This window comes from Melopsittacus undulatus, unplaced genomic scaffold, assembly GCF_012275295.1.
Source record: "Melopsittacus undulatus isolate bMelUnd1 unplaced genomic scaffold, bMelUnd1.mat.Z mat_scaffold_509_arrow_ctg1, whole genome shotgun sequence".
NCBI lineage: Eukaryota > Metazoa > Chordata > Aves > Psittaciformes > Psittaculidae > Melopsittacus > Melopsittacus undulatus.
Window position 1 is genome coordinate 32,680 of NW_022994381.1, and position 10,604 is coordinate 43,283.

General features: G+C 45.0%; 1 long non-coding RNA gene across 2 annotated transcripts; it reads right to left on the reverse strand.

The window, feature by feature from the left end:
• Positions 1-3,106: 3,106 nt before the first annotated feature.
• LOC117438635 (uncharacterized) lies at positions 3,107-8,436 on the reverse strand. Of its 2 annotated transcripts, none has more exons than XR_004550930.1 (4): positions 8,249-8,436; positions 5,209-5,284; positions 3,917-4,033; positions 3,107-3,269 (listed from the first exon to the last, which is right to left on the reverse strand). It is a non-coding gene; the product is annotated as an uncharacterized lncRNA (long non-coding RNA). The 2 variants fall into 2 exon arrangements; XR_004550931.1 differs by lacking the exon at positions 8,249-8,436 and adding an exon at positions 5,597-5,655.
• Positions 8,437-10,604: the final 2,168 nt, after the last annotated feature.

Here is a 10,604-nt window from a genome sequence, read left to right on the forward strand (position 1 = left end):
AGAAGTTGGTAAATATAAGTATGTCCATGTTTCTATCAACCCTTGGAAACCTTTATAGATATTGCTGGCAACTTCCTCCAACATAGGCTGGCCACCTGTGTCGGAACGAGTGTGCATTTTGGTCAGTATAAAAGCCCAAGCCTCATGCGATGTAAGGGAGGCAGAGCCTCTGCGGGGACGCCTGCTAAGGTTCAGCCTGCCACCTTGCACTGCGATGATGCTTCTCGGAGCTGGTTTCCTGATAGTCTTTACAGGGTCCTTGTGCCACGTCCTGTATGTGGGACTGTGTAGTGGGAACAATGATTGTCTGGATTTTGTGTTTCAAATATTGTAGTTGTGTGGAGTGTGCTTGCGGGATCCCATATGTGTGTGTGTGTGTCTGTGTGTGTGTGATGAGGGCAGACAGTGTTCTGTATATTTTTTGTTGTCAGGTTCATGTAAAAGTTTTAACAGGTAGCAGTTTAACCTTTCGGGCAAGAAAAGGTTAATGCAAAAGCGCAGTTGCCGATAGGCCGGTGGTTTTAGCTGTGCAAAGCAGGGTGAGCGACTTTGAAAAAAAAAAACAAAACCAACAACAACAAAAAACAACAAAAAAAACCACTTGAGGGCAACTGAAAATTAACAGCTTGAATATGCATGCTTGTAAAGTAGCTATTATTAGAGGTTGTGATTTTGTGTATAAAACCACCTGTATTTACTAGCCAGTTGCTAATAAGAAACTATACGTTGTATTGTATGGATTTGTCACTTGTAAAAGAGATGTTAAAGAAAGCAAATTTGCAGTAGCTGCTAGAAAATACTAAGGCAAAAGCTAGAAAGATTCTAAGATGATGGTACTGTTATAAAGCAAGTAATGGAACAAATTAAGAGGGTGGGAGAACTCCACTGTAAGAAATTTTTTTGGTTAGTCACTCGCTGCCATCAGCAATTTCAACATGCTGATGCACTCTGTGATAGTTACTCTGCTCATGTAAATCTGTGTGTGTTTTGCTGTAGTAGTGACTTGTTAGTGGGTGAAGCAGGTGAAACTCTGCATTGACAACAAGGTGCAAGGACAGAGATTGACCAAATGCCTGCTACCACACTCAAGGGCAAGACTGGGTTGGCCTCTGTGTTTGCCACCAAGAAGAACCTTTAGCTTCGCTGCTGGCTGCAACCCAGCAGGCGTAGAGCGGTGGAGACACATGTCATGCCAGACCTTGATGTGAGGGATGGCCTCCGCTGTTATCAGAGAGCCATCCAGGAGAAAAAGGGTAGGCCCAGCTGTGTACAGCTATCAACAGGACCATACTGGCTGCCAGCAAAACATACCAAGCCGCAGAACTCAACCACATAAAGAAACAGCAATGGTAGAAATCTTTGTAAAATCTTTGTAATATCTGTGCTATTATGTGTGACCATGGGTAATGGAAAAGTATACTGAGCATGTCTGTTAAACCCCAACTACTCCAACCTGTTACATGGTGTGTAGGATTCACTGGTATGCCACATGTTATAAAGGTTCAAGTGACTTCAAATCACACTAATCTTACTGAAATAATGCTACCTAGAGTAGTGGGTTGTTATGCTACACAAGTCAAGCAGTGATAGAGCAGACACAATAAATTGTCAAAAACTTTTTGTAAAACTAAAAAGGGGGAGATGCGGAGACAGTGTTCTCACAGGAAAATGAATATTTGGTACATGAGGTCTGAATAAATCTGAGGGATACAGCAAGGCCATGGGAGGCCCGAGGAAGCCTAAGCAAGCAAGATCAGAAGACGCTGTAATTCACTGAGTTATGAGAACTGTGGACTGTTGGCAAGCATTCGAGGTCAAGTTCTCACACCTCTGCTTAACCAATTATATGTTAGTCACTAAGGGTCTTCACGACAAGTATCCAATCATGATATGCCAAATTGCTGTAGGTGTGTGTAAGCAATAGTATATAAGGAGTTAAAGCTTTGCAATAAATGGCTTTTTGTCTGATCAAAACAAAAAAAAAGGGGGGGAGTGTAACTCCTTGACTGTTAACACTGTACAGTTTACTTCTGCAGCTTCTTCACATCCCCTTTGCATTAGAATGCTTCTGGGCATGTGTTGTATGAATCTTTCTGATCATTCTGAATCTATTCACAAGAATCTGTTTGAACTTAAAGAAAATATGAAAGAACTTACTGTAGAAACAAATCCTATAGACTCTTGGTTAAAATCGTTAGGAATAAGTAGTTGGTTAAGGAGTGTTTAATCATGATGTTTAGCGGACCAATAATGATTATGTTGTTAATTTTGTTTTTTCGACCTTGCTGTTACAATGTATTATGCAACGCATGCAGCAGATGACAAACGCCTTATTTGAAAAAAGAGGGGGAGATGTTGGGGGGTCGAGCATGGGCACTTGAAGAGGCCTACAGCAAGCTGTCAGAAAGTGAACTTATGACCCCAGGTTAAAAGAAGAAGAAGTGTCAAGATCAGCAAAACAGGAATGCAATAACAGGATGCCAGTAATTGCAGAAGCATGATGTAACGCTGAGCTGAAGCGAAGGCGTGAAACCAATCAGGAGAGGTAAAGGGGAGCGTGTATCCCTCGTGGGCAAAATGAAGCAGCCAATCAAGTAATGCGTGATCACGTGTAAGACAGTATATTAAGAGCAGCTTTGTAATCAATAAACGGAGCATTTTGTGAACCTACATCGTATCGGTGTTTTCTCCCCTCCACCTGGCCGCGGCACCATACAAGATCAATAGTCCCTCCCATCCAGCCTCACCCTCTCCTTTTTCAGTTAAGGCAACTATTCTAACAAGTTACAGTCAGGGAGGAAAACATCATAGGGGTACAGAAACAACCCATACAAGTACAAAATCAATAGTCCCTCTCATCCACCCTCACCCTCTCCATTTTTTTATTAACACAACAAAAAGCATTTCTACAAGTCCGCACTCGTGCAATTCTTGCACAGCCAAGGCCACGCAGTGAGCGATCCCAATACCCTGAGCCTTGTTGCTGGACAAGAAGATTCTTGGCAGGCATAAGCAAGGTCAATTGTCTTGTTATGCTTCTGTAATTTCCCATGTTTTCGTGCAGAGAATGATCTCTGCCAAGGCTGTAGTTTCCCACGGTGTTTTTACAAATACAGTATTACAAAATACACAAATGCAATTTTACAAATACAAGAACAAACAAGTTATAAACATTAGCTTTGTAAACAGTAGTAACCTCTAGACTCACCAATTAGAGCTCAGTATCCAAGGTTGCTCAGCTTTCCCCTTGAGTCAGCTACATCCACCTGCTAAACATGCACAGAGTTACCCACATGAATTCAAGCTAAATAGATTAGCCTAAAGAGAAAGAGGTTCAGTATCGCAGCAAAAACCTGGACATTTCTCAGCTTTGCAGAGCCTAACATTTACTCCCAACACAACCCTTTCTTCTACCCATTCCCCAAGAGCTATTCACACACCAAACCCGACGTTCATTTTCTCCTGCTCCACAGCTCCCTGCTGTGCTAAAAGACTTGCTAGTGTAGCTGAAAAAGGGACCTGTTCTTTCTGTGTGCTGACCGGCAGCACAACCAGACTATCGCAAGGAAATCGCAGAACAATTTACAGCTTAGCTGACTTTTAAAGATTCAAGAGCTTGGCCCAACAGGAGCTAAGCTTGTCTGACTGTTCCAAAGCAAACACCATTACATTTATAAGGAAGCAACCTATCCAAGGACACTGTGATACCAAAGAAAGGCAGTGCAAAAAAGCAGACAATGCTTCAGATGGAGCAAACCTCTGAAAAGTCAATGACTTCAAAAGAAGTGATTATGCTGCTGGACAAGGTAGTGCCTTTGCCCTGAGCTTTCAAAGCAGATCAGCAAGATACATGCTTGCCTCAGTGCTGAAGTTCCAGCTGAATGCACTGTTATTCTCTCTACTTCCACCTACTTACCAGAAGCAGCTTCCTCAGTATGCTCGTCCGCAGTGCCACATCTTCTTTTGCTGCGTCAAACACAAGGCCAGGAAGTGCATCCAGTACGTAAACTCCCCAAGAGGTGAAGGACAGGAACTAATAAGAAAAAAAATAATTACTAAAATAGTTGCACTGAAGTAAAACAGAAAACTGATGTCAAAGCTGGAAACACAGTGCTCCAATCCCAAATCTGCTTCATGCCTTTAGCCCCTTCCATTACCACTCTGCAGCCCCACGCAGTAGCTCACTCTAAACTGTACATGCATTCTCACTAGCTCCCGGTCAGTGGTACAGAGGGAAGGGACTGGGGCTTGACAAGGTCTGGTTTGTTCTCATTATGGTGACGGCGTATTGAAGCTCTCCGGCTTCCAGGCACAAAGGGGAAAATACTGTGACACGCCCTGACAACAGGGGGTCACGCTGCCAGGCCACCAGCAGCACAGGCAGCCATGCAGGCAGAGACCCAGATCCTGACTACAGGCAGGTCGCATTGCCTGCACTACGACTAAGTGGCTTGGCGCCGTCTTTGGAAAGAAGGGGCGAGTCCAGACCATCCCTCCGCTCGTGGACTTAGGGAAGACGCCCCTGATACTGCACAGAGACCTGCTCTCCTTCCAGGGAGGCTTAAGCTAAGCTGCAGCAATTTTAACAGGTGCCTAAAGGACAAGCTCACTCACTCCCTCACATTGATAGACAAGGACAAGACAAACACAAACCAAAACGTCCCAAAAAGGGAGACGGTCTCTGTGCAGCCACTGTCCGGGGAGTCACCCTACTCACCAAGCAAGAGAGGAGAGCCTCAGACCATGCCCAGGGCTGCATGGAAGCCGGAGAGCTTCAACAGGCCAAGGGCCAGATGCTGTGACACGCCCTGACAACAGGGGGTCAGGCTGGGTAGGCCACCAGCAGGGAGAGAGCTGCTGGGGCAGAGGAGAGGGACAGGGAAATGGCCCTCCCCTGCTTACAGGGTGGCCTGGGGGTCCAAGAGAGCTCTATTTACCCCTCGGGTGCGGAGACGCTGGCTCTCACCCTCCTTACAGGGTTGCCACGCTCTCCGGGCAGCCAAAGGAGCAAGACGGCCAAAGGCCAAAACCAAGAGTAGCAAAGACCTGAGCCCTGCTTACAGGGAGGTCGCCCAGCACACAACGCTCCTCAGGGCCCCCCAAAGGTGCCATCATGCTCTTACGTGACCTCGCCCTGTGCCCACAGGGATTCCCTTTGCCCAGGGTGCCTTTCTCATGCCCCCTCTTCTGCCCGACGCCGCTCCTCACCTCGCCGTTACACACGCCACCTCTTCTCTCTTCTCTTGACATGCAGCCTCTTCTTTTTTGATCTTCCAAGGTCAGGCTACATGCAAAATTACACAAAAATAAAAGTTCTTTGCTTCTTCAAGAAAGAAATAAACCTTAAAATCCCTTAAAATGTGGCTATACATTTATAAATAACCAGGTCCCCTATTATAATCAATATCTTATAGATATGATGTTCAAGTGAGAAGATATGCACAAAATGACCATAATTCCAGTGATTTGTACTTCTGAAGCAATTTTCCAGGTTCCCCATGTAAACCCATCCGATAAATAGAGGTATTCTAATGGAAAAAAAGTTTCCCAAGTATCCACTCTAGTCTAAAGACAAGTTCTCTCAGTGTCAGCTTACCACAAATAAATGATTGAGTTTAGCTCATAAATGTCATCTGAAAGCAAATTTAAGATTGCTGCCTCCAATTTCCACACTAAAATGGCAAGTTCCATGTTAAAGGCCACTGCCTGACACACAGGAAGAACCTTCTCCCAGTTTCACAACAAAGCTTTGGCACACAAGTACTTCAATTAACTAGGCAAGGATCTAATTACACCCCTTATAGAAAGGCTGATAGATACATGGGTTTATGTATTTCATTTTACAGTAACCAAAACTTAAACCTACCCATACACCTCAGAAACCATCACTGTTAAATTTTGCTCTCAAACATTTTTCTACCACAGCTTCCTTAACACAGATTTGATTAAGCATCACTGGGAAGTGTTCATGATTTCAGTTTCTGTGACTACTACTAGTAGCTTAGAGCTCTGTGCTCTGGTATAAACTGAGTACAGACTCTGGGACAGTAACTCCTCCAACACGAAGCTGGCATGAAACAAGAGGATTAAGTCTTATAGTAGTGCTATTACCACAAGGGTGTTGAGAGGTTAAGACTGGTGATAAGTGACAACAGCTTTTATTTAATCATCCACTTCAATGGGGTAAAAAAAGTCAAAAAAGTACTCATGTAAAAATTGAAGACTTTAAGAGCAAAGTAGAGCATATTGCCAGGAGAGCACAGATAGAGCATGTTACATCCTAGGAAGCTTATGCATAGAAGCCCTGATCATTACACTGCCCTGATTGGCACCAGTACAGAACATTATTTAACAGGTACCACCCATCAGGTTCTGCTTTTTTCATTTAGCATTTGCACTTCTGTCTCTCCAGCTTTGCTAAATTCTTGTTCCAAGCATACAACCTGCTTTTTCCAGATGAAAACACACCAAACTCAAGCAAGTATAAAACCCAGCAACAAATTTCCACAATAACAACAAATACTCCTCTCCTGCAGCAGCCATCAAAATCCATACATCCTACATGTAGGCTTTCTAGAACATACTACACTTCATTGCATTGCCCTATGGGAGAAACTAGGCAGCCACTATGCAGACAGCTGACTCAAACATGTCTATGAAAAGCCATCACCCAACAGTTAGCATGACATCGCACAAAAAAACTAACTCAGCTCTCTAGCTTCAATAAAGACCTAGAAACACCAATTGATTAAGAACTCCAGTAGATACTACATACCCAAAATTGAAAGTAATCAAGAATTTAGAAAGATCATTCTGTAACCCATTAAAATTTCCCCTCTTTTCACCCTAAGGGAACTTCTCCATGCAGGGAGGAAAATGGCCACCCCCCAGAGATGAGCAAGTCTCTTAAAACATGATCATGAACTTTTCAAGTGAGATGTGGAGCAGTTAAGTATAAAAATTAAACCCTGTGTTTGTTTATTTTCTATTAGTCTGTGAGTGATTTAAAGGTTTTCTCCTGATGAAGAAAAGAGCAGCTCAGAAGCTGAATGCCAACAAAACTGCTCAGCTCCCCTCCATGGGTTAAGAAAGGATCAAATACTGAATTGGGTAAAAGTCTGACAAGTACTAAATCCAAGAAAATTGCTCTCTGCTTCTGACCATCTTGGCAGGGGAAAAAAAAAAAAAAAAGCTTTTTGTTATTTCTAATTTCTAATGACATGCACAGTTAGAACCAAATGTAACAAGAGCTAGTACTTGGTACTGTTTTCCTCTCTCTCCCCATAACTTAATAGGCTAATCCTCTAGCACTTGTTTCTAGAAGCTGAGAATACCATGCTGTGTGCAGGTTATGCTCACTTAGAGGGCACAAAGACTCAAAAATATCTCAGGAGCCCCAGTCCTATGAAGAACTCAGTTTTATGACTAACCATGTGAACCTGGGCCAAAATCAATTCGATAGAAGGTCCAAGTTATCTAGAGCCAATGCAGAAGCACAAAATAGGCTATTGTAACAAGGACTAACTTTATACAACTGTACATATACAAATAATCACAAGACATACTTTTTAACTACATCATATACATATAACAAAGGGTCTCAATGCATTAAATCTAGCACCACTGCTGTATAGCCTTAAACATCTCTTCAGCAATGTAATCATTACCACCACACAGGTATACTTCCTTTCCATAAGGCATTCCTTCCCCAACCAGCATAGAAACAGGGTTAGACACAGCTGCAGCCTCCCAGACAAAATGATTCACTCACTGCCCTGAAGCAAAGTAACAGAAACCTCACCAGGCTGAATAAGATGGACCAACACCTGCATCACTGGTTCAATCAGCTCTAGCAGGCCTTTAATTTACCTGAGAGAGCAAACACCATGCTAAGATATCTTTTCCTAGCCAAACCCAGAAAGTGCACTATTGCGTAGCTGTGCACACACAATAGTACTTGTTCAGTTATTGAGACATGTAGGAAGTTTGATTAGTATCTGAATGTTTGCTTTTAATATCCTTGCAGCTCCTGCTTAGTCTTATTCTGAAGGGCTTTTAGCACCTGGTAGTTGTAGCAACCCTGAGGAGCACTAGAGCACACAAACACACAAACTAGCTTCCAAATGCATTTGAGACACATCAATAGAAGTTATGTTTGCAAATATACATAGAAACGCTTAAACATGTTCAGCACACTGCTTTAAAAAGTAAAGTCTTATCAGTAAAAGTAGTAAGGCTCAACACTTACCTTGGTTTAGCTGCATTACAGATGACTGCTTGAGGCTGGCTGAAGCTCCTGGTAATGGATTTTGAACGGAGTTCTCTTTCTCCACCTCCTGTTTCAGAAGCCTCTTACTCTCTTTCGATGTACATCTTCCCATGTCTCTCCAATTAGCCAGTTAACTCAGTCAAACTGGGAGTTGTGTCAGCCTCAGCAAGACTACCCCCACAAGCTCGATATGAAACATTGCAATTAAAAGCCATTTCCAACTCCAATCACACATATAGCAGAGAAAGGGCACACCAGCCCCACATACTTTGCCTTGCAGTGGTACTTCTGGGGCAGCACTTCATGGCACTTGGAAAACAAACATAATTTGCTCCTCAGACTGCAGGCCTTTACCTGCAGCTCTTCACTGTAGTGCCTCAAACAGGTCTAAAGAGTTAGTTCATAACTCAGCAGCCAAATATTTTGCTCAAGGCAAAGGAATCCGTGCAAAAGGCCCAGAGAAGCCCAGCTGTTCTCTGTGGATGAGGCAGTTGGTGAGGCAGAGCACACAGCACTCCCGGCTCCCTGGCAGGAGGCCCCTCTGGTGCCGCAGCACAGGCTCACCCTCAAAGCCGTGTCCTCCACACTGCCCACAAACCTTGCAGGGATCTCCACAGCCCTCAGGAAACAAGAGCAGACCAGGCCACCTCTGGGCTCCCACAGCAGGAGAAGAGACCTCTGCCAGCCTAGGCCCAATTTCAAGGTATCCAAGAAGAGAAGGTCCAGCAGCAGCCAAGTCCAGCCAGGAGTCTATCAGGCTTGTGAACAAGCAGCAATCCAGTCCACAAATCACCATCAGGTCCAGCAATGGCCAAGCTGCTCTATAATCATAGAGAAGATCAAGCCGGGCAGTCAATCTGAAGTCCAGATTAAGAATCTTCACAGGCAGGGACAGAGCTGAAGAGCAGCATTCCTCCAACAGAGTTCTAAAGAAAACTGAGGCACAGAGCTCGGTTTAAATAGGGCTCCTGGGTGTGGTCTGGTGCACAGGTGAGGCTGTTTAGGGTCATTAAGGCTTACTAATGCCCTCAGTGCCTTAACGAGGCACCTGAGAGCAATGGAAAATTCTAGTTCTATCCACAGGGCCCACAGAGTGAGGTGTGATTGCAGTGTTGTGATGGGGTTTTGTTCCATCTGTTAGCTGGTTGGTCTTCTTCCTCACCTAGCCCCAGAGACATTTTATCAAATGAATGTTCTGTGCATGAGAAGACACAACCACGCAACCACTTCATTTGTGTGTGATTCAGTAAATCCTCTTGGAGACTTTATGATTCTGTTCAGTTATGGGAGACTTTGGAAGAGTGGGTACATAAACACAACCCTCAGGAAGGCACACACCATTCTGAATGGGCAGTTCCTAATAGCCCCTGTACTGTTTATTCCACATTAATTTCACCCTACAATGAAGTAAGGTGTTCACTTTCCATTCAGATCTGAATAGAAATTTAAGACAGAATTTTTATTCTACCCATTCCTTACTAGTTTTAAACTGGTTTTGGTTACCTCTTAGATATTTATGGTCTTTTCTGTCCTGTTTTAAGCTGCTCTTGCCTATTTCTAATCTGCTTCAGGCTACCCATTTCTAACCTGGTCTTGCCCTTTCCTAGCTTGGTTTAACTCCTGTATGGTCATATTTTATCTTACTCTTCTCCATTTCTAAACCTTTTTTAGATTCTTTTGGCAAATTGTAAACAATGGAGAGGCTTTTCCATCTTATTCTGCCCATTCCTTACTAGTTTTAAGCTGGTTTTGGCTCCTTCTTCAATATTTGTGGTCATTTCTGGCCTGTTTTAAGCTGCTCTTGCCTATTTCTAATCTGCAGAGGCTTGAAGCAAGGCTCTGTGGCAGAGATGCAGAGCAGCCGGCAGACACTCTTGCAGCCCCCACAGTGATCCCATAAGGATGACATGACAATGATCGGGGGGCTGGGAGGGGGGGGGGGGGGGGCGTTTCGGCTGTGGGCGCCGCTTGCTGTTGCCATCTTGTGTCCAGGTTAGGTACTGCAGCCCTGCCTCCGCGCATGAGCCGTGGTGCTCCCTGTCCCTGGAAGTGGCCAGTGTCACGTGGTGCCCGTCGGTTTCCGGCGGGCTGTAGCAAGTGCCGCTCCATGCGTCCGCAGTCCGGTGGCCGCCCGCCGGCTCCGGTCCCTCCGCGCCGTTTTGGTGTGGCAGGCGCAGCCCCCGGGAGCAGCATGGCGGCGGGCAGGGTCCGGGTCCAGGTCCGGGTCCCGGCAGCAGCAGGTGAGAGCCGAGCCCACCGCGGGGCCGGGCTTACCGGGGAGGGGAGCGGGCCCGGCTGCCCGGCCGTGCCTTGGGCGTGCGCAGAGGGGCCTCTC